The sequence below is a fragment of the Chrysemys picta genome, chromosome 3 (assembly GCF_011386835.1).
Source record: "Chrysemys picta bellii isolate R12L10 chromosome 3, ASM1138683v2, whole genome shotgun sequence".
Lineage (NCBI taxonomy): Eukaryota > Metazoa > Chordata > Testudines > Emydidae > Chrysemys > Chrysemys picta.
This window is the reverse complement of record NC_088793.1, coordinates 98501969-98525426: the sequence shown is the minus strand read 5'-3', so window position 1 is coordinate 98525426 and position 23458 is coordinate 98501969. Positions and strand designations below refer to the sequence as shown.

At 44.3% G+C, this 23458-nt stretch overlaps 1 protein-coding gene across 21 annotated transcripts in view; it reads left to right on the top strand.

Annotated features, from left to right (window-relative positions):
• PTPRK (protein tyrosine phosphatase receptor type K) overlaps positions 1-23458 on the top strand; it is a 569400-nt gene that overhangs the window by 146386 nt on the left and 399556 nt on the right. The window lies entirely within an intron of this gene.

Sequence of the window (23458 nt, the reverse complement as noted above, 5' to 3'; positions counted from 1 at the left end):
TTATTAGGGAGTTGAGAAATTATTTTTTTCTTCCCTCCACAAAAAAGAGAACATAATTAAAGTTGGCATGGTCCTGCATTCAGAAGAAGTATGGCACATCTGGCCATTCATCTGAGGAAGATAGGTTTGCTTGGTTATGGGAGATGCCTACAGTTGCATTTGCCATCCTGACACAGCAGGAGTTTTAGCTAATGAGGTTGCCTAGCAAAGAATATATCAGGAAAAAGTCAGGGTTAAAAATAAGTGTGCATATGAAGAGAGAGGAAGAGAGCAACAGATTGTAAGGGATGTAGAGCTGTTCCAAGTTGTTATAGCAACTAACATTTTAGGCCCATAATTACATAATGACAATGCTGCCAATGTAGTGTAAATCCTAAGTAGATTGCATTTGTTATATTGTCTTTGAGGCACATGAAAGTATATTAAAATATTCTCCAAAATAATCACTGTTTGAAATGCTATTCACATGATTATTTAGGATCCATTATTTTTATTTCTGAAGAATTACAATGTACTACAAGATCTATCTTAATGAAATAAATATAAACAAGAAAATAAAAATGTAGGACAGTGATTATGTTCAGATTTTGTACCAAAGCACGTTTTTTTGCATAGCAAAAATTACAGATATAAATCCTAGCTCTGTTCGTTAGCTCAGATGCATTTAGTTGGGTTTCCTGAATTGATGATATTGTTCTTCAAAAATGTTTCCAAGCAAATAAAATCTTCTGAAAATTCAATTACTTTGAAACAATAGCCATAAGACATAGTGTCGTTATTAGTGCTAATGGTGACAAAGGGCAAAGTGGGCAAACATTATTTGCATTTACTTTTGTTGGTGCTATCTCTTGAAGCCAAACATTTAGAATGATTTACAATGAGATGAATAGTTGTACCAAGCTCTGTATAAAATGTTTAGAGTATGCAAGACTTTTATAAGAAATTAAGAAGCTAGTTTTAAATAATGATATTTTTTTCAGTGGGATTTAGTTCATTTGTTGTAGTACAGTATATCATTTGCAAGGCTTGGATTGAGCCAGTACCAATGTTTTAAGCAGTAAAAAGTAACTTTAAAACTCTACCTTTACTCTCCCTCAAATTTCCCATTTAATAATTTCTTCCAGCTAACAGACTCTATGATGCTGATGTCACAGACAGAACTGCTTGCAGTTTTCTGAAAGTGCATCTGCCATAGCAGGAAGGACAGGCGGTATGATGTAGCGCTTGCCTGATGAAAATCTTGTCAAATAGGGAGCATCTTGTTGCAGCTGTTCTGGGCAGATATTCCAGTCATCTGCAGGAAGGTGTTAGGACAGGGGTGGACAAACTTTTTGGCCCGAGGGCCACATCGGGGTTGCGAAATGGTATGGAGGGCTGGGTAGGGAAGGCTGTGCCCTCCTCCTCCTCCAACAGCCAGCTCCTCGCCCCCTCCCACTTCCTGCCCCCTGATTACCCCCCTCAGAACACCCGACCCATCCAACCCCCCCGCTCCTTGTCCCCTGACCGCCCCCTCATAGAATCGTAGAATATCAGGGTTGGAAGGGACCTCAGGCGGTCATCTAGTCCAACCCCCTGCTCAAAGCAGGACCAATCCCCAACTAAATCATCCCAGCCAGGGCTTTGTCAAGCCTGAGCTTAAAAACCTCTAACGAAGGCGTTTCCACCACCTCCCTAGGTAACCCATTCCAGCGCTTCACCACCCTCCTAGTGAAAAAGTTTTTCCTAATATCCAACCTAAACCTCCCCCACTGAAACTTGAGACCGCTACTTCTTGTTCTGTCATCTGGTATCACTGAGAACAGTCTAGATCCATCCTCTTTGGAACCCCCTTTCAGGTAGTTGAAAGCAGCTATCAACCCCCCCCCCTCATTCTTCTCTTCTGCAGACTAATCAATCCCAGTTCCCTCAGCCTCTCCTCATAAGTCATGTGCTCCAGCCCCCTAATCATTTTTGTTGCCATCCGCTGGACTCTTTCCAATTTTTCCACATCCTTCTTGTAGTGCAGGGCCCCAAACTGGACACAGTACTCCAGATGAGGCCTCACCAATGTCGAATAGAGGGGAATGATCACGTCCCTCGATCTGCTGGCAATGTCCCCACTTATACAGCCCAAAATGCCGTTAGCCTTCTTGTCAACAAGGGCACACTGTTGAATCATATCCAGCTTCTCATCCACTGTAACCGCTAGGTCCTTTTCTGCAGAACTGCTGCCTAGCCATTCGGTCCCTAGTCTGTATCAGTGTATGGGATTCTTCCGTCCTAAGTGCAGGACTCTGCACTTGTCCTTGTTGAACCTCATCAGATTTATTTTGGCCCAATCCTTGAATTTGTCTAGGTCCCGCTGTATCCTATCCCTACCCTCCAGTGTATCTACCACTCCTCCCAGTTTAGTGTCATCTGCAAACTTGCTGAGGGTGCAGTCCACGCCATCCTCCAGATCATTAATGAAGATATTGAACAAAACCGGCCCCAGGATGACCCTTGGGGCACTCCGTTTGATACTGGTTGCCAGCTAGATATGGAGCCATTGATCGCTACCCATTGAGCCCAATGATCTAGCCAGCTTTCTATCCACCTTACAGTCCATTCATCCAGCCCATACTTCTTTAACTTGGCGGCAAGAATACTGTGGGAGACCGTATCAAAAGCTTTGCTAAAGTCAAGGAATAACACATCCACTGCTTTCCCCTCATCCACAGAGCCAGTTATCTCATCATAGAAGGCAATTAGGTTAGTCAGGCACGACTTCCCCTTCGTGAATCCATGCTGACTGTTCCTGATCACTTTCCTCTCCTCTAAATGTTTCATAATTGATTCCTTGAGGACCTGCTCCATGATTTTTCCAGGGACTGAGGTGAGGCTGACTGGCCTGTAGTTTCCCGGATCCTCCTCCTTCCCTTTTTTAAATATGGGCACTACATTAGCCTTTTTCCAGTCATCTGGGACCTCCCCCGATCGCCATGAGTTTTCAAAGATAATGGCCAGTGGCTCTTCAGTCACATTCGCCAACTCCTTTAGCACCCTCGGATGGAGCGCATCCAGCCCCAATGGACTTGTGCTTGTCCAGCTTTTCTAAATAGTCCCGAACCACTTCTTTCTCCACAGAGGGCTGGTCACTTCCTCCGCATGCTGTGCTGCCCAGTGCAGTAGTCTGGGAGCTGACCTTGTTTGTGAAGACAGAGGCAAAAAAAGCATTGAGTACATTAGCCTTTTCCACATCCTCTGTCACTAGATTGTCTCCCTCATTCAGTAAGGGGCCCACATTTTCCTTGACTTTCTTCTTGTTTCTAACAGATCTGAAGAAACCCTTCTTGTTACTTTTAACGTCCCTTGCTAGCTGCAACTCCAAGTGTGATTTGGTCTTCCTGATTTCACTCCTGCATGCCTGAGCAATATTTTTATACTCCTCCCTGGTCATTTGTCCAAGCTTCCACTTCTTGTAAGCTTCTTTTTTGTGTTTAAGATCAGCAAGGATTTCACTGTTAAGCCAAGCTGGTCGCCTGCCATATTTACTATTCTTTCTACACATTGGAATGGTTTGTTCCTGCAACCTCAATAAGGATTCTTTAAAATACAGCCAGCTCTCCTGGACTCCTTTCCCCCTCATGTTATTCTCCCAGGGGATCCTGCCCATCAGTTCCCTGAGGGAGTCAAAGTCTGCTTTTCTGAAGTCCAAGGTCCATATTCTGCTGCTCTCCTTTCTTCCTTGTGTCAGGATCCGGAACTCGACCATCTCATGGTCACTGCCTCCCAGGTTCCCATTCACTTTTGCTTCCCCTACTAATTCCTCCCGGTGTGTGAGCAGCAGGTCAAGAAGAGCTCTGCCCCTAGTTGGTTCCTCCAGTACTTGCACTAGGAAATTGTCCCCTACATTTTCCAAAAACTTCCTGGATTGTCTGTGCACCACTATATTGCACTATATTATCCCATGAGAACCAGGGCCTGTGATCTAGTAACTTCTGTTAGTTGCCGGAAGAAAGCCTCGTCCACCTCACCCCCCTGTTCTGGTGGTCTATAGCAGACTTCCATCACGACATCACCCTTATTGCTCACACTTCTAAACTTAATTCAGAAACTCACAGGTTTTTCTGCAGTTTCATTCCAGAGCTCTGAGCAGTCATGCTGCTCTCTTACATACAATGCAACTCCCCCACCTTTTCTGCCCTGCCTGTCCTTCCTGAAGAGTTTATATCCATCCATGACAGTACTTCAATCATGTGAATTATCCCACCAAGTTTCTGTTATTCCAATCACATCATAGTTCCTTGACTGTGCCAGGACCTCCAGTTCTCCCTGCTTGTTTCCCAGGCTTCTTATATTTGTGTACTGGCAATTAGGATAACTCGCTGATCGTCCCGCTTTCTCAGTATGAGACAGGAGTCCTACCCTCTTGCGCTCTCCTGCTCATGCTTCCTCCCAGGATCCCATTTCCCCACTTACTTCAGAGCTTTGGTCTCCTTCCCCCGATAAACTTAATTTAAAGCACTCCTCACTAGGTTAGCCAGCCTGCTTGCGAAGATTCTCTTACCTCTCTTCGTTAGGTGGAGCCCATCTCTGCTTAGCACTCCTCCTTCTTGGAACACCATCCCATGGTCAAAGAATCCAAAGCCTTCTCTCCGACACTACCTGCGTAGCCATTCGTTGACTTCTATGATTCGACGGTCTCTAGCCAGGCCTTTTCCTTCCACAGGGAGGATGGACGAGAACACCACTTGCGCCTCAAACTCCTTTATCCTTCTTCCCAGAGCCACGTAGTCTGCAGTGATCTGCTCAAGATCATTCTTGGAAGTATCATTGGTGCCCACGTGGAGAAGCAGAAAGGGGTAGTGATCCGAGGACATGATGAATCTTGGCGGTCTCGCCGTCACATCATGCTAGCTCCTGGCGAGCAGCAGACCTCCTCAGTTTTCCAGGTCGGGGTGGCAGATGGATGACTCAGTCCCCCTGAGGAGGGAGTCCCTGACCACCACCACCACGTGCCTCCTTCTCTTGGGAGGGTGGTCGTGGAACCCCCATCCCCAGGACCGTGCATCTCAAGCCTTCCAATCCGTGGAGTCTCCTTCTGTTCCCTTCCCTCAGATGTATCATCTAGTCCACTCTCCGCATTAGTACCTGTGGAGAGAACATGAAAATGGTTGCTCGCCTGTATCTGCATTGCGGGTACATGGATGCTCCTCTTTCTTCTTCTGGAGGTCACATGCTGCCAAATTTCTTCACGGTTCTTCTATCCCCACTGCGCCGCCTGTTCTGATTCTTCAGAATGTTGTGCCCATAGAAGCATATCCTGACATCTGTCCAGGAAATCTTCATTTTCTCTTATGCAATGCAGGGTCGATACTTGTTTCTCCAGATCTCGAACCTTCTCTTCCAATATGGAAACCAGCTTGCACTTTGTACAGACAAAGTCGCTTCTGTCCTGTGGAAGAAAGACAAACGTCCTGTGCAGGTAACAACAGCTGAATGCTCAGCATCCATATTTCCTTCCTTCTCAGAGACTCCTCAGCTGTTGCAGTAAGTACTCAGAGAAGCCTGCAAGATGAAAGCCTCAGTGCACTCTCCCCAGGCAAACTCCCTCTGTTAGCCGCTCAGCTGGTTCGCTGCTGACTGCCTTTTTATAACAGTCAGGCCCACTCAAGGTCCACCTGGAACAAAGCACTCCCAATTCACACTTTTCAAACAATCAAGCACATGGTCAAACTGACAAACTGTTCCCGCAGTAGACACTCAGATACTCACCAACACAGCCCCCCTAATGCAGCACTTAGCATACCTCCTCTCAGACAGATCCCAGGCAAACTCCCTCTGTTAGCCTCTTTCGCCTCCCGGGGATCCCTGCCTCTAACCGCCCCCAAGGGACCCCACCCCCCCAGGGCCGGCTCTGGCTTCACGGCAGGGGAGGGCGCCGAGCCTGGCCATGGGCCCGCAATCCCCGACTGGCCGGAGCGCCGGGGGGAGGGTGGCGAGCCCGGCTGGGGCTCTCCGCTCTCCCCAGTGGCCAGAGCACCGGGAGCAGGGCGGAGAGCCCCCGGCGGCCAGAGCGCCGAGAGGAGGGCGGAGAGCCTGGCAGGGCCCCGCTCTCCCTGACTGACCGGAGCGCTGGGGAAGGGCTGCGAGCCCGCTGCAGCTCCGCTCTCCCTGGCGGCCGGAGCGCTGCGGGGAGGGCGGCGAGCCCAGTCACGGCCCCGCTCTCGGGCCGGAGCGCCCTGCCACGCCGCCCCCCTCCAGGCGCCGCCCCAAGCACATGCTTGGTGGGCTGGTGCCTGGAGCCGGCCCTGCCACCCCCTATCCACCCCCCCACCCCCCGCTCCCTGTCCCCTGACCGCCCCCTCCCAGGACCCACTTCTCCTAACCGCCACCCTGAGGCCCCACCCCTAGCCCCCTTCGGAATGTGGCCCTGCGAATATGGGCGGAGGACTCAGGAGGAGCAGGGGCAGTTGGAGAGAAGCGGTGGTTTCCCCTTCAAAGTGCCGCCTCTCTCTGGCCGGCTGCGTGGCTGCCCGGTGCTCCTCCTGAGTTCTCCACCCGCATTCCCCATGCTCCCACCATCTGCACCGTCCGCCTGCTCTCCTGCCCCCGCAGTGCAGCCCCTCCTCCCTGCGGGGTGTGTGCCGGTGCTGAGCTGTTGTTGTTGGGGGGGGGGGGGGGCATACAAGGGCACCTTGTGTTCACTTGTAAATCTGCCCCAAGCAGCGCCGCCCAGCCAGAGCCAGCGACGCTGCTGCGCTGCCAGCATGGTGAGCTGAGGATGCAGGGGAGGGGGAGCAGCAGGGGAGGGGCTGGGCAGGACAGTCCCGCGGGCCATAGTTTGCCCACCTCTGTGTTAGGAGGTTAAGGATACAAGCACCAGTGAGCCAAGGAGAATGAGCTCCTAAATATGTGGTTTTTGGAGTTTACCTCTGAATCTTCTACAGGGCCTTTTTTTAACCAAGTGTTTTAAGCCCATTATTGACAAGGAGACAGTGAGTGTGATCTTCAGCAGTCTGTCGGGAACAGAAACATTTCAGGACAGAGTATCAAATCTTTCAGTAGTATTCTTGGTGGTATGTTACTTATAAAATCTGCAGGGGTTTCAGACTTGTCTTTGTATTCACTGTATGTCTGCAGACTCAGGGAAGAACACTGATCCTCTGTCACTTGAGGAAGTCCAAAAGACCACCTAAAAGTTATAGAATGGACATGCTGCCGGACCTGAGGGTATTCCCCCTGAGCTGCTCAAAGGTGCCTTGGGAACCAGTGAGCATCAGCCTGCATTAACTGTTCTTAAAAGCATAGGCATCAGGCAAGAGTGGAAAGACATCATCACAGTGTCCTGTACAAGGGTAAAGGATCTTGCACTGAGTGTGGCAACTGCAGGCTGATCTCATTGTTATCAGCCCCTGGAAAGGGCTTTGCTCACATGTTGCTTGGTGAGGTGCAGCCACTCCTTAACAGTGTCATCCACAGTAATCCATTTCCACTTTGGATGGTCAGCAATGGCTGCTGTCCTTACCATCCACCTTCTGGCTAAGTGCACTGAAAATTTAACTGCCTGTTTTGTGTGGCATATCTAGACATTAGCGCAGATTTTGATTTGATTGACAGGTCAGCACATTGGCTCACACTGAAAGGAATTGCTGTTCCAGATATTCTGCTAAATCTGGTGCATGATCTTCACGCCTGTACCGGTGTGAGTGTGCACGTTGGTTCAATCTTGTACCACATTTCTACACAACCTCAGGTGTGCAGCAGGAATTCATTCTCACCCTGGCACTATTTTGTTGAGCTATCAGCTGGATATTAGGACTTGTTGCTTTACGCATTGGAATCAAGGTTGTTTGAAAACTGTTTACCAACCAAAACCATGCCAATGCTGCTGCCTTGCTTGTGAAGAATTCAGGGAAATCAGAGAATTTCAGAGCATCCCTCATAGTCTCTAAGTCACTGCCCACACTATGGGGTTGAACATCTCATGGCAGAAAACCCAGGTCCAGAACCTTGGATCTGGGCCACCAGAAAACCCTATGCAGGTAGGGTTGAGTACCATGGAGAGCTTTGACAAGTTTGTTTACCTAGGCTACACAAGCAGAGTTCAAATAGTCGTAGCAAACTTCTTTGAATAGGTTTTGCTGGCTCCTGCATGAAGTCCATGTCTCACGGACGCAAAAATGTCTTTGTGCTGAGACAAAGTTCAGGATCTATCAAATCTGTGTACTGCCTATATTACTGTACAGGTCAGAAACCTGGACCCTCTTACAGGAAGACTTGGAATAGCTAGAGGCATTCCATATGCACTGTCAGTGTCAAATCCTGAACATAAAGTGTTTTGACTTCTTCTGAAATGCCAGGCAGAGATCTGGCCTTCCTTCAATTCACTCATTTTATTCAAAAGCAGCTTGCATGTTCTTCAGCCAGGTCACCAAGATGGACAAACACCCCCCAGCACATTGTACTTTAAAACGCTCTATCCACCCCTGAAGGAGTGCATGCCCTCACCCTACCTGGTGCCACCTGCAGGGCCACCCCAGAGATTCACAGATTCGCAGAATTAAACCAGATCTGGGAACTTCGCTACATCATGCCTAGTTTGATACTATCTACAGTGTTCACTCTCACTGGCAGAACAGTTTCTGTACATTATGGGTGCTTGATGATGGTTTCTGTGAATAGAGATCCACAAATTGCATTCAAGAGCGACTGAAGGTATGTTCAGTTTTTTAACTTAGAAGATGATTTTTGCTCAAAGGACCTGATGGAACCTGGAGAAGGCTTCTCACTTTAACCCAATCATCCAGCAATTATTACATAGCTCATAAATGTAGTCTGTTTTTGGTTGTTACCCTCACATCCCGAGCTTTTACCAATGTGTAACAGCTAAAAACTAAATTGATCATCTAGCCCTTTTTAGACGTTTGGCTTCTTAGGTGTCTTATACCATACCATACCATACCATACCATACCATACCATACCATACCATACCATACCATACCATACCATACCATACCGTCTCGTCTCGTCTCGTCTAGTGTTCACACTGAATTTACTGGATCCTGATTAAAGTCACTAACCACTAGAGCTGGTTGGAACATTTTTGATGAAATTAAAGACTCAATGTGAAATGAAACCAAATTTTGAAAATTTAACAGTTGCTAAGAAACTGAATTTTCATCTTCTGTGCAGCTCTGTTAACCACGTGCATGGCAGCTAGGGCCTTTCCCAGTCCCTTGCTTACCTGGGAGTTTGTTTTACCCTCTAACTGACAAGTTTTTCCTGAATGTGGAACAAGTCAAGCAGGTATACTTAACTTTGACTTACATTTACTTGTTCAAATTACTCTGCATCTGTGCCTTTAAACATATTTAACATGGCATTCAAGGTTTGAGTGGAATAACTCCCTTGTAAAGTCAGTAAAATCGAAGCTGCTGAAACCCTTTGTGTAACTATTTTGCAAATGTAGGTTTAAAAGATGACTGGACTATATTATTCCATAGCTTGTGAGGGTTGCACTGATTTCACAGCAATAACTCTGTATTTCTGATGGAGCAAAGACAAGCCCTTATTTAGCATTCCTGTATTCAGATTGGTAGAGATTATTTTAAATGACAGTCAAATTTGCCTGTTTTAAAGGAAAATTGCAGTGAAATATAAGAGGAACTCTAATCTAATTACAGAAGACCAAGTCACTGATTTTTAAATAATGTTTTAAAATGAAATAATTTAAATCAAAAAGGCAGCTGCTGTCTTGATAGCCTGATAGAATAGACTAGGACTGTGAATTCATGTCCCATAAGCAACTTAATTTCTAAATCAGCGTTTTCCAAACAGTGTGTCCAGACCCACTGGTGGATCACAAGAAGGTTCTAGATGGGTCAAAGGGCCCTAGGCAAACATACACTTCTCTTGGCCTGCTGCAGAAGAGAGGTCCAAGGGTGGTGCGGGAGGGGTGTGACCTCAGAGCACTTCAGTGGCAGATGGCACATTATATTGTCATGATACTTTCCCCAAACATGGCATGCAATATATCATTGGAAAACAGTCACTGATTATTCATATTCTTGTGTGATATATGTATGGTTAACCTACAAAGAATTTGACTGAAATGTGTTCATACAAGGCATGTCAAGGGAGTTGATGAAAAGGTTTTCTCCAGACAAAGAAAGGAGGCCAGCACCTCAAATCAGGTGTGACCAAATTCAGTGGGCTATCCATTCATATCTGAGGTTGCTTGAAGAGATCATTTGCATTGTAAACATCGGTGGGGGAGGAACTACCATGGCGTCTATACTTAGCAGTGGAAAGGAACTTAAGGTTACCCTTCAGAAGAATATACTTCAAAGATTTATTGAACTATAAAGAAGGGGAGCGAACCTCTGAGATATCATTCCCCTGAAGAGACAAAGAAACCGAGCATTTTGAGCTCTGTGCTGGCTAGAGAATCTGGTCAGTCATGCTGGAAGAGATACATAGTGAGAGATCCTCCTTTGAACAATAGACTCTAGTTTAGTCGTAGAAGCATGTTTTTTTACTTTGCTTCTAACCCTTTCTAACTTAATTCCTTATGCTTTGTCTCATGCCAACCTATGACTTTTTGTTTAATAAACTTGTTTTACTTTTACTATAGACCAATTCTGTGCTTTAATTAAATAGTGTTTGTTAATCCCAGTTAAGGTAATAAACTACTGGGTGCTCTCTCTTAAAGGGAGCAGCAAACTTAATAACTTCTGTAAGTGTTCCGTGAGAGGGCTGGATGCTACAGGGCAGACGGTTTTGGGGAAATTTGGGGATGGGAGAGTGTTGGGGTCATCCTGCAAAGAGGAACTGGGTGGTGGAAGCCAGGGTGTAACCTGACCAGCGTGTCTGCTGGCTGTTGGTGTCAAGGCTGAAAGCCATAGCAGCATAGTTTATAAGGCATCCAAAGTTGCAGGGCAGATGGTAACTCAACCTCTTACTGGTCTAAACCCCAAAGAGTCACAAGGGGGCTTGGGGAGCGAGTCTGCCCCACAGTCACCCTGCAGTGGTGGTTCCTGTGCCATGAGGCTGGGCCTGTCTCCCTGTTTCATGATGGAGGGGCGGCTGGGCCAAATTTTAGTGAGTGACATTGCAACCTAGTGTGCCAGCTCACAATGCCCAGAGTGGGGAGCTGGACCCAGCCCTGTGGGACAGGAGACACTGTTGCGGGGTAAGTGCGGGGCAGGTTTACTCTTCAACCCTCTCTGCCCAGAGGGTGGCTGCTCAGCACTGGGCTTGGACTAGGATTGTGGTGCAGGGGCCGACGGTGTATGTATGTGCAATGGTGGTTTGCCAAAAAAAAAAAGACAAAATGCAATTTGTGGGTTGCTTTAGTAAAAAGGGTGGGAACCACTGTTTCAAGTGATTTCTGGGCAAGCTATTTTTGTAATGTTTTGATTAAATTAAGGGTTACTTCTCTAACCATTAATTAGACTGGAAGTTTTTCTTTTCTAAATAGAGCCCTATTTTTTTTTTTTGCCTGTGTTTATACCCGCTGTGCTATCCTGGTTCCACAAAGGGCTCTTAAAGCCAGAATAGCCGCCACAGGAAGATCACCTGAAAGCAGAAGAATCCTTTGTTGTGCTGCCATTTTTAATAGCATCCACCTTGCTCTCCCTCTCTTCAGCTGGCATGAGGGCATGGTTGTGGGAGAGGGAGTGTCATCTTGGCTTCCTAATACCCCAGCAATGCTAACTGTTATAGAAAAGTGGCTCCCAAAGACCTGATATGCGTGTGCACGCTAGAAGCTAAGATTCCAGGTGCTTTGGCCAGATGGGAGACCCCCCACAATCTGGGGGAGGTGGTGAACTGACACTCCCTCTTCTTCCCCTCCCCACAGATACACAGGCCTCCCATGGCTGATTGGGGTTGGGGGGACAAGAGGGTAAGGAATACGAGGGGATTTGGGATTTTGGAGGTGAAGAGGGGAAATGAGAGGGTGTAGTGAGGAAGGAATTGAGGTTCTGGGAAGAAGTTGGAGGCTGAGGTGGTGAAGTGCAGTGGGGAGCTGGGTGAAGGATAGGGGGCAGAGGGATTGGAGGCAGGATGATGAGCTGATAGTGCCCCAAAAGCACACTAATTTCACCCTGAGATTGACAGCTTCATAGTTCCTTAGTGACACAGCAGTTGAAGGAGGTTGTCATGGAGGAGAGATTCTGAGGTATCTTGGGCCAGTTCCATGGAAGGCATTTAAAAGTCCCTGAATTTGATTTGGGCAGGTGTGGGGGATAGTAGGGTAGTAAACTGAGCACTGTGGTGATACGATGTTTGTGGCCGGTGTTGCTGAGAAGGTGGGATGTTACATTGTGCACTAATTGAAACTGAAAATACAGTGAGTTGCAAGGAGTGCTGCCATATGCTGTTCGTTGAACGAGGCTCTCATGTCTGGAAATTTAAATATCGAACCATCTTTGATTTAGGAAAGTTTTAGAACAGCCAGAAAAAATTGACTGGCAAACTCTGTCTGTTCACACCATGAAATCTGAAACAGTCAACAGTACCTAAGCCCTCTGCACACTTCAAACATTTTTTTTTTTTTTTGGCAGAATAAGCATGAGAAATTTAAACTGAAAGAAGATTTTTTTTTAACATAAATGAGGACCTGCAAATAGTTTAGAAAAGAAGTACCTCTTCAATCCTAACAATAGCACTGCACAGGCAGTGCTAACAAAGAAAAAGATTTAGTTTTCCAACTTTTCAGAGTCTCTTTAAAAAATATGAAGTGAAAGAAAACCAATATGAATATCTTCCTTCAGCCTTGCTTCTGACCATCACTAAATATCTGTCCTGCACCACCTATTCTTGCACATGAACACTAGAAACGGAAACTTACAAGAAAGACAAAAAACAAAAAGAAGGCAATCTGTTTTCCTTGTTAATAAATATTCTTTCTCAAGAGCAGTCTTTATTTCCCATGTTGCTTTTGTCTCTTGCTTCTACCCGTCTTTGTCTATTGTTATTACTTGATTTCTTATTAACTGGAGACTGTAAAATCCTCAGGTTAAGGAACTATTTTATATGTCTGGAAATAGCAATGTACATCCTTATTATATAAATAATAGTTTGGGCTGTTTTTAATATGGACATGAAGTAGAATCAAGAGTGCACTTTCTGTTATACTGTGCAACCTTTAGGGGCGGAGTTGAGTATAAAAACCTGGCATTCTCCCTCAAGTTGGTTCCTCAGTAATTTCATAAGGCCCCAATCCTGCAAACACATATGTGAGTAGGCCCACTGAATTCAATAGGGCCATTCATGCATGTTTGCAGGAGCAAGATCTTAATGTACATGGCTCCCTAACCAAACTAAATGATATGGTTACTAATCAGTCTGAAATCTTCATGTTAATTTAGAAAAGAAAACTAGATTTTTATATAGTTTTTAACATTATATTTAAACATTTGAAAAACTTCAGCATATATCCTTTTTCTGACACTTGCAGTAGTCTGGAGGAAATCTTAGGTTCGTGTTAGAGACTAGTATTTACTTTTGCAAGTTATATTTTCACAGCTTCTTAGTTTAGTTATTTTTGAAAAGCCTCTATCCAATAATTAAATTAAGCTGTAATCAGTTCTTCTGTTAAATTCAAAGAACAAATTCCACAGCTGCAATTTTTGTTCTTGAAACTTGGTCAGTGAGGTGTCTCATGAAACTACGGTTGTAATCACGAGATATTTATTGAAAATACAAACTCTTAGATGTATTTAATAAGGACTTGAAACTTACCAGGGGGAGCCTCATACTTGAAAAACATCCTATGATTCACAGGCAGGGTCCTCTATCCATCATATTATCAGAGAGGGGAAATGGGCTGAATATTTACATCCAGTTTGTTGTGAAATGTACCTTTTCAGAAACGTTATTTGTTTGCTTCATTTAGGATTAATACGTGGGGCCCAATTCTGCTCTCTATTAACCTTGCGTTCCAAACAGAAGCTTTGTATTTCGAGTAGGCTGTATTAGAAAAGTGTGTGCAAACATTCTAAAGTTATGTCTGTACTTGTGGCAGCATGTTGGGTACAGACACTGCATGTCTCCCTAGTCCATGTGCGTGTATATAGCAGTTTAGACAGTGAGGCACTGCTTAGGTGAGTAGAGTGCCCCATGTTTCTGACCCCCCAGAGTATGTACCCTTCACGGCTCTCTATACGCCCAAGCAGTGCCTCCCATGTCTATTTTCAGTAGTGGAGTGTCTAGCTGCTGGAACCTTTCCCTGCAACAGTGAAAGGTGCCGGCAGGAAGGAGGCAGCAAGGAAAGGTGCTGGCCGGAGCCTTCCCCCGCTGCCTCCTCCCTGCTGTACCCTTTCACTGCAGTGTGTAGCTATCCACTTCAGTGACAACTGTGGATGCATCCTGCCTTTTACTGTGGTGTGTAGCTACAGTGTAGTGCATCTACTCTACATGCTGCCGAAAGCGTAGGCATAGACTGAGTTCTCCACTTAAATAGGATTTTGTCGCAGATGAAGGCTAATTCGTATTACATAACCCATCGTAATGAGAATGTTATGGTACTCCTACATTACCTCCTCCAGTCAGATTCAGCATGAACCACTGGTTGGTTTGACTTTTTTCTGTGTGCTGTGTAACTAAGTTAAGGGTAGGCACAAGACAATCATGCATTTGTGAGAAAACTGCTTATATAATTAGACTATTTTTTTCCCTAATTGCTGAAAATCATTTGGACAATTTAATAGGGGGGGTTAATATTACAGGGTCCTCTCAAGCTTATCTACCTGTACTCAATCTTACTCATTATTAAATATTTATATTACCATAGTGCCTAGAGGTCCTGATCAGGATCAAAGTCCCATTCCACTATGCACTGTAAAAATACATAAGAACATCCCTGCCCAGGACTGGATTAAGACGTAGGCACTATAAATTCATACTTAGGGCTCCAGCACCTGGAGTTATGCCATTACATTAAAAGTAAGCTTTTAGTTTAAAAAAGTAAAATGTTTAGCCCTCAGAGGAAAGCATGGAAACACGAGGTGAGCATAATAGCTCCAATGGCTTCTCCCTGAGTCTACAGACCGTTTAGGTCTGAGAGGTTTGAACTATACCATGCTTTTCAGTGATATAACACCAAGACCCACTGCTCTGACAGGCCCCACCAACACTGCCCCAGCAATGGACTGTGCACATGGCAAGAAGAAAAGAGTGCAGAAGGCCCAGCCAACACATCTAAATAGATACCCCAACAGCCACTGTGCAACTACTTGGCCCTTCTTGCTGCCACCCCTGCCTTTCCTCTCCAGATTGGGGAAGGAGGTGGGAGCTTGTTGCTTCTGAGGGGATGGAAACCACAGCTGTTGTTTATGGGGAGTGAGGAAGTCCCATGCTGCTTGCCCCTACTTCTCAGCAGCAGAAAGTCAGCCCCTGTCACTGCCACTCTTCAGGTTGTGATCATGTCACAGATTGGTACAACAGCAAAGGGATAGAGCCACGGGGTGGAAACACATGGGCCCCAATGTCATGGTGTGCCTGCAGCACCAGATTGCCTTAATCTAGCCCTGTCACTGCCCTGATGAGTTCACAGTATAAGCCCTGCTCCAGCTATTCACTATGTATGGGGAGACCACTGACACTGGCACCCCACTAACTTGAATGGAGTTACACCCAGGTGCAGGAAATTGACAACATGTTGCACACTGCAGGATCAGGGCCTACAGGTAACCAAAGCGATTGCAGTTTTTTCTTTTTATATACATTTGCTACTTTTAAAAATTAGAAAGAAAACAAGTGACAGTTACTCCTGTCAGCCTCTCCATTTAGTCATCATTGACAGACTGATTTCTGATAGGCATCAGTATTTTTAGAACAAATCCTTAATGAGTTGCACTGCTCAGTTCTGTATTTCATTTGACAATGACAAATCAAAATCTTTTTGAATTTAACCTTGCATGCTGTTCTAGATATTTAATTCCTCCCTTTGCTTCCCTCTACCACCACTTTCACTTTTGGTACTGGCAAACACTCTCACAAATATTGAAAAAGGTATTTATTTATGAGTGTGACTCAAGCCCTGGTGTCGGTATCTCTCATGAAGTTCATGTCAGTTCAGAAACACTCTCCCTTTATTTTTTTGCCTTTATTTTCTTGAACAAGACTGTATTTTATCTTGAATACTATTTTACACTCAAGATAACCTGCAATTTAGTCTCTAAGGAAAGCCATATGGGAACCCAGATAAATATTGCCTAGATTGTAATTAGAAGATGCACATTTTCATCAGCGGTATCCAGGCATATCCCAAGATTACCTCTTGCCCCTTAGAGTTTACATTATTTTATACGGTAAATAAAACCGCTCATGTTCCAGAAAAATCCAATGTGCACCTTCCAACTTCAGCACTATTTTACTACAAAAATGATAATTACAATCTCTGCTGAATTTAACTACTTGGTAAACTAACTCTGAGATTGATTATTGGTGATCTCACCAACTGACACTTGTTAGCTTGCTAATAGAGGATTTTACAGTATGCTTATGTATAGATTAATATCTAGGAACAAAGATCTCTGCTTTCAGGAAGTCCTGAATGACAAAGGAGAGCATGCATGCAGAAAGGAATAAAGCCTGAATGTTGCACTCTCTTAGCTCTTTATACCTGAACAGTGAACCAGACACTCAAAGCTTTCTCGAATAATTGGTGCAAAGCAAAGCTCTCTCCCCTTCTGTGCTTTTGTACTCTTGCTTTTTCTTTTTCAATGTTTGGACAGCACCTTCTGGCTTTTAGTCACTTCTAAAGTGGTTTACTTACCTTTCTGAAGTTTGATGTCATTAAGTTTGATTTTGAGGGACCTGAATGCTGACATTACTGGAAGAGTAAAATACTCTGGATTAAGAGGAAGTTGTTTGTTTTAGCAGTAAGACATTACAGGGTGGAATTCATTCGTCAAATAATAAATGCCTAAATTAGATTCTGAATCTTGAGGCCAAAAGCAGACAGTCTTCTTTCATTTGAGGTATGCATTAATGATCTCGTAAAATACGCCTTATGTCATGTCCTACTGATATTATAATCTGATCCTGTACTATTTTATTGATATTATAATGTCCTTAAAATTTTACTAACCAGTAATTAAAATGTATGGATTTGAGAATGGAAGTACTTACATGGGGCTCTTTTGTTTTTTATAATGTTTTTCATGTAAATATTGGCCTCTTCTCACTGTACATTTTACATAGCTTTGCAACATATTCATAAAGGATCTGGAAAAAGGGGTAAACAGAGAGGTGGCAAAATTGGCAAGTGATACAAAACTACTCAAGATAGTTAAGTCCCAGGCAGACTGCGAAGAGCTACAAAAGGATTTCACAAAACTGAGTGACTGGGCAACAAAATGGCAGATGAAATTCAATGTTGATAAATGCAAAGTAATGCACATTGGAAAACATAATCCCAAATATACATATGAAATGATGGGGTCTAAATTAGCTGTTATCATTCAAGAAAGAGATCTTGGAGTCATTGTGGATAGTTTTCTGAAAACATCCACTCAGTGTGCAGCGGCCGTGAAAAAAGCGAACAGAATGTTGGGAATCATTATGAAAAGGGATAGATAATAAGACATCATAATTAATAATATTACCTCTATATGAATCCATGGTACACCCACATCTTGAATACTGCATGCAGGTGTGGTCACTGCATCTCAAAAAAGATATATTGGAATTGGAAAAGATTCATAAAATGGCAACAAAAACTATTAGGGGTATGGAATGGCTACCATATGAGGAGAGATTAATAAGACTTTTCATCTTGGAAAAGAGACTAGTAAGGGGGCAGATATGACAGAGGTCTATAAAATCATGACTGGTGTGGAGAAAATAAATAAAGAAGTGTTATTTACTCCTGCTCATAACACAAGAACTAAGGTTCACCAAATGAAATTAATAGGCAGCAGATTTAAAACAAACAAAAGAAAGTATTTTTCACACAACACACAGTCAACCTGTGAAACTCTTTGCCAGAGGATGTTGTGAAGGCCAAGACTAATACAGGGTTCAAAAAAGAACTAGAAAAGTTCATGGAGGATAGGCCCATCAATATCTATTAGCCAGGATGGGTAGGGATGGTGTTCCTAGCCTTTGTTTGCCAGAAGCTGGGAATGGGCAATGGGATGGATCACTTGATGATTGCCTGTTCTGTTCATTCCCTCTGAGGCATCTGGCATTGACCATAGTTGGAAGACAGGATACTGAGCTAGATGGACCTTTGGTTTGACCCAGTATGGCTGCTTTTATGTTCTAAAAAAACAAAGTATACATAAGACACACTTTCCAAAATTTCTTGATTAACCTAGTTGTGCCAGCACAGACACAGATCTCACTCACAGGTCTAGAAAGTGAAGTTTGTCACCTGGAGGTCACCAGTTCAAAACCAGGACAGACTAGTGGTGACAGAAATCTGTCAACATAATTATTTGATGGACTGTGTGAAATCAGTGAGCCTCAATACAGTTATCCAGGACTAGTGTCTGCATCACAGAACTATCACCAAAATTGGCACCCTTTACAATCTCAGCAGAGAGCCCATGGAGCGAGTGAGCGAAAAGATTGAATTGCCTCATTACTCATAAAAGTGCTCATTCATATCAGTGTGTTGTATGTAAGCAGATTAACATAGAGAAGGCTGCATTGACACTGACTGTTCTGGGTGCAGTTTGTGGATAAACAGAAGATTTAAGTTATCACCGCTGTCAGTAGTGTATCTGTATCATGAGCAGTAAAGTACACTTTACAATCTTCTGGGCCCTCAAAGAGCAGGAGAAAAGATTAAACACTTTTAGGCAGTGGATTTAGTTTCCAAAGTAATTTCTCCTTCTCCCAGTGTTCCTGGACCAACCAAGAGTGGGCTAAGGACAAATGTCAAACAACAGAAATCTAATACAGACGCCCCTCCCCCCCCGACTTATGCAATCGTTCCGTTCTGGAAAGCCTTGCTTAACTCGAATTTTGCATAACTCGGAAATGTATACCCGTACGTTACGCAAATCCTATTTCTGGTTTATGGAACTTTTTCCGTAAGTGCGAATTTGTATAAGTCGGGTCTTGTGTAACCCAGGGAGTGTCTGTATCCCCTAATAGGGAACGCTAAGAATGTGTTCTTCTAGAAGATTGATTTATGTTCTTTTTGCCTTCCCACCTCATTAAATGTTTTATTTTTTCTCCAGATACACAGAATACTACTAGCTTTAAGTAAAGTTTAGACATCAAAGAATTTGCAAGCATTGCATAAGAAATTGGTTGTTTAAGTAGAACACAGCATTTGTTATGTACATAGACTGCTGTGCTAGTTTAGTGGAATGCGGTTTGGGTGTTTTCTTCTGTACTATTTCCCTTCTCACCTTTATTATTTCCAGTTCTCTTACTGAATTTGTAGTCTGTTTGTTCAGGTTTGAGGGCATTGTAGGTTGCTCCAGTGGAGCAAAACTGTTAATGTGTTATTGTAGGTTCATTTCAGTGAGATACAGTATGTAAGTTTGAGGTTGCTTTTTGAATTGTCAGAAGGAAATGAATTGTGATTAGGTGGTGTGTGGTCTCATTACTATGAAAAATTGACTGTCAACTTTACTTTCATTTCTAGCTATAAATTGGGGGAATATGTCTGTCTTCTTTTCTTATTTGATGCAGTGTGGTTTTCTATCCTGGTAGACTTCTCTAAATATCTTGGCCATGGTGACCCATTCTTTAGAGAGGCAGAAGTTTTTCAATGAGTTTTTATGAGACAAGTACACAGGGATTCTCAGTTTGTTTTCCAAATGCCTTATTTTCTTATAAGGATTTGAGATTTGTAGGAAGTCAATGAGAAATAAGAGTATTCAAATACCACATACAATAAGCAGTGGAAGAAAGCAGAGAATAGTATGTTGACTAGTGAGTAGAATCTGCAGCAGAGAGTGGCTAGAACCAGGAAGAGATGGCAGGATGGAGCCAGCTAGTGGTATGGAAGCTGCAGCTGTATTCAAAAATGAATTGGAGGCATCCTGGTATTTATGCCCAGAGTGCATCATGCCTATGTTGCACATCGCCATTCACTCCGGGAAATCATGACTACCGCAGAGCTCCACAGTGCACTTTAAATGGCAGTACTTCATATCTAAAATGACTAGAGCCTTGCACAAATACAAAATTTGTATTTGCATCCGATCCGTGATGCACAAACATGGTCCGCGGATATAAAGCGGATACCCGCAGATTTGCAGGGCTCTAGATACAAAATTTGTATCCGCATCCATCCATGAACTGAGAACACGGTCCGTGGAAAGTCCGGTCGAAAAGGGGACCTGACGGTGTCCAAGTCAGATCTACTGACGGGACACCTGAAGTCTAGTTACTGCAGGAAGGGGGAGGCACCAGGTCATCACCTGCGCCAGCCCCTACTTAGCTGGGGCCACCTCCTACCTAGGTCAGGCTACTGCAGCTCCCAGCCCTGGCTCCCCAAGCGAGTCCCTCCCAACCGCAGGGGCGGGTCTAGGGTGACCAGATGACAGGAGGAAAATATCGGGACACAAGGGGGAGGGGAGGGGGGGTCACTGGCGGAGCAAAAAAACCCAAAAAACCGAGTGCTGCCGGTGTAAGGACACAAACAGCTCCCTCTCCCAATTCCCTACTGTGACCCAGTGCTGCGGACAGTCGGGGGCGGGAGCTGAGAACAGCCCAGGGCTGCGGGCAGTCAGAGGAGATTATGCTTACCCTTCCTTAGGTATGCTTACCCTTCCTTACGTATGCATACCTTCAGCCTCTGGTTTTTAGGAGCGGGGGAAAAAAACCAACAGAGAACAGCTGAGTGCTGCCTGCAGTCAGAGGAGAAGAAAAAAAAAAAAAGCCGAGAACAGCTGAGTGCTGCCGGCAGAGGAAAAAAAAAAAAAAAAAAAAAGCGGAGTGCAGCGTCCCGACCGAAGATCAATCGGGACGCGGGACAAATACCTAAATATCGGGACGGTCCCGATTTTATCGGGACGTCTGGTCACCCTAGGCGGGTCTCAGGCGGAAGAGACGGGGGGGGGGGAGGGGAGCGTTCAGGCACTGCTGCTGGAGTATCCGCTTTTTAAATATTACAAGCTTGACAACCCTAATCAGAGTAGAATTGTTGTCATATCCGTGTAATGCCCTACCCCTTCAAATAAATTATTAAATTCTTAAGCCCTACATTGGAAACAAGGATTTATTGGAACTTTTAATTTCCTGTCGAGAGAGATTTTTTTTTTTTAATTAGTGGAGCGACTCACAAGCAGATCCCAAATCATAGTTTAGCAACCACAAAGCCCTTGATCACTCAGAAGGCAGTAAGTGTCCTGGCTGATCTTCTTGGGTTAAAGGAAAGAATTGTGGCAGAAATTAAAATTGGGTAATTTGCCCCTAGAACATGCGTCAGTAACTATAGTTGTGAGCTTTAAAATACTGTGGCCTAGAAAAATTAAATGTATATTATCAGATACCCGGTACATGGAATCATGCTGTCTATGCAGGGTAGTGTTGCAAAAACTATTAACTGCATAACCATATGTCATGGTTATTAGGTGAGCTGCCCTTTAGGCCCTGCCTTTGTCTTTCCCAAGTGCACCTCTTTGGGGATGCGTTTCACTGCCTTCTCCCCCTCTCTTAATCTTCCCATTCTTTGACTGGATCTCTGGGTTGTAGCTCTCTGCTTTCCTAAACATGTTAATGTGACAGGCTCAAGTGGATTTAGCACCTGTTAGCTCTTTTCTTGCAGGGGCCCGTGAGAGCAGCTGATTAAAGTAACTCAAAACCAGCTTCTTCATAACAAAGCATTATTCATTCTTTAATCCAAAGCTACTGTGCTGGCTAGGTCTCTGTGTGTAGCATCTCCACAGACAGTCCCTAAAAGAAGGGAAGGGCACCTGACTGTGGGAGTAACCCTCAGAGAAAGGAGGGGAGAGGGTGCTTCCTGCCTGGGGGTGGGGAAAATGAAGAGTAATTATGTATTCAGCAGCAGGAAGGGAACTGCCTCTGTCCCCTTCTCCAATAATGAACACATGTTCTGGTGTTGACTGAGCTTGTGCCTGTGCCATTATTTCAGGGAATCTGCCGGCTTGTGCTAACCCACCGAAAAGGAGATCACCTGGTTATGCAGCACCATGTAGCAATAGGTCAGAGATAAAAACAGTAAAAGAAAACCTACAAGCATGACTCTTACCTAATCTTCTAGCCTCTCCTTGCTTATTTAAACCAGCCCAGCTTAGTCCAGAAGCCTTCAGCCTGGGGGTGGGGGTGGGGGTGGGGGGGGAGACATACCTGCACTACCTGTCTTTTGCGGCCTACCATTTTTCCAGTTCAAATGTCTTCCTGATTTCCCCCAAATCTTCCTCCTTGACTTCATGGCACATTTTCCAAATTGTTTTATTAAAGGTAAATGTTTGAATAATTTCATAACCAGTTGTGCTGCTGCTTAATTCCTACTTTGCCACATGATTGAGCCACAGATGTGCTGCAGAGGTTGGCCAGCCTTGCCTAATGATTTAGGTCTAATGCACTGCACAGTGTAAGGGTGCTTGATTATTTAAAAGAAAATATCTCACATATCTTCCCTATAATTATATTATTTTTATTCTGAACAAGTTTCTTTCCGAATCTATAACTGAATTATGAAATAACTACCTAATACATTGTGAGAAATAAATGTGTTTTATTAGCAGTGTGGAACTTCATTATTTTTAGCTTCTCAAGGTACCCAGGCTTTTTATTTTCCTGTCAAGTGAAGCAGTATAACAGCTTAATTGTCCCACTGGACACCTCTGGTTTTATTTATTCATTTATTTACATTTGATAAAATAAGGGGGACATCAGGGATGGGGGGTGGAATTGAGGTTGCAAAGGCATAGTGACAGAGTAGCTTTTTGCAGTTGTTCTCGATAGAATCTCTCTCTCTCTCTCTCTCCCATCTGCGACCATACGTTCAATTATCAACCACTATCTGAAGGACTTGATTCTTGAATAGAATAAGGCATGAGAACATTTGAGCAAGTCCATTTCTACACTTGCCTGCCTCCGCTCTCAGTTAATTGAGGGCATGTCTACGCTGCCCCGCAGTTCTGTCTATGGAGGTGTGAATAGCAGAGTGCACAAGTTTGCTTTGCTGTAACTCACCCATGTGGACGCTGCAAGCTAAAAGACTCCTATGTCACATTTATGTAGCTCTGTTTGAAGAGGGCTATGTTAATGTGAACTATGAACCTTTTAGCTTGTTCCTATGTGGGAAAGTTGCAGCACAGCTCTTTGGTGCACACACAGCATTGCTGTTCGTGGCCCCAAGGTCTGAACTGTGTGATAGCGTGGATGTGCCCTAAATAAGAGACAAAAGAACTGCTTTAAATATCTGTGTTTTATAGTATCTTGTATCCTGATGAGAACATGTTGTCTCCAGAACTTGGCAAGGTTCTCCTTGTCTCTGTGCTGTCTGTTAGAGCCTTTGTATTTGCATAGACTGATGATGGACCTAAGGAA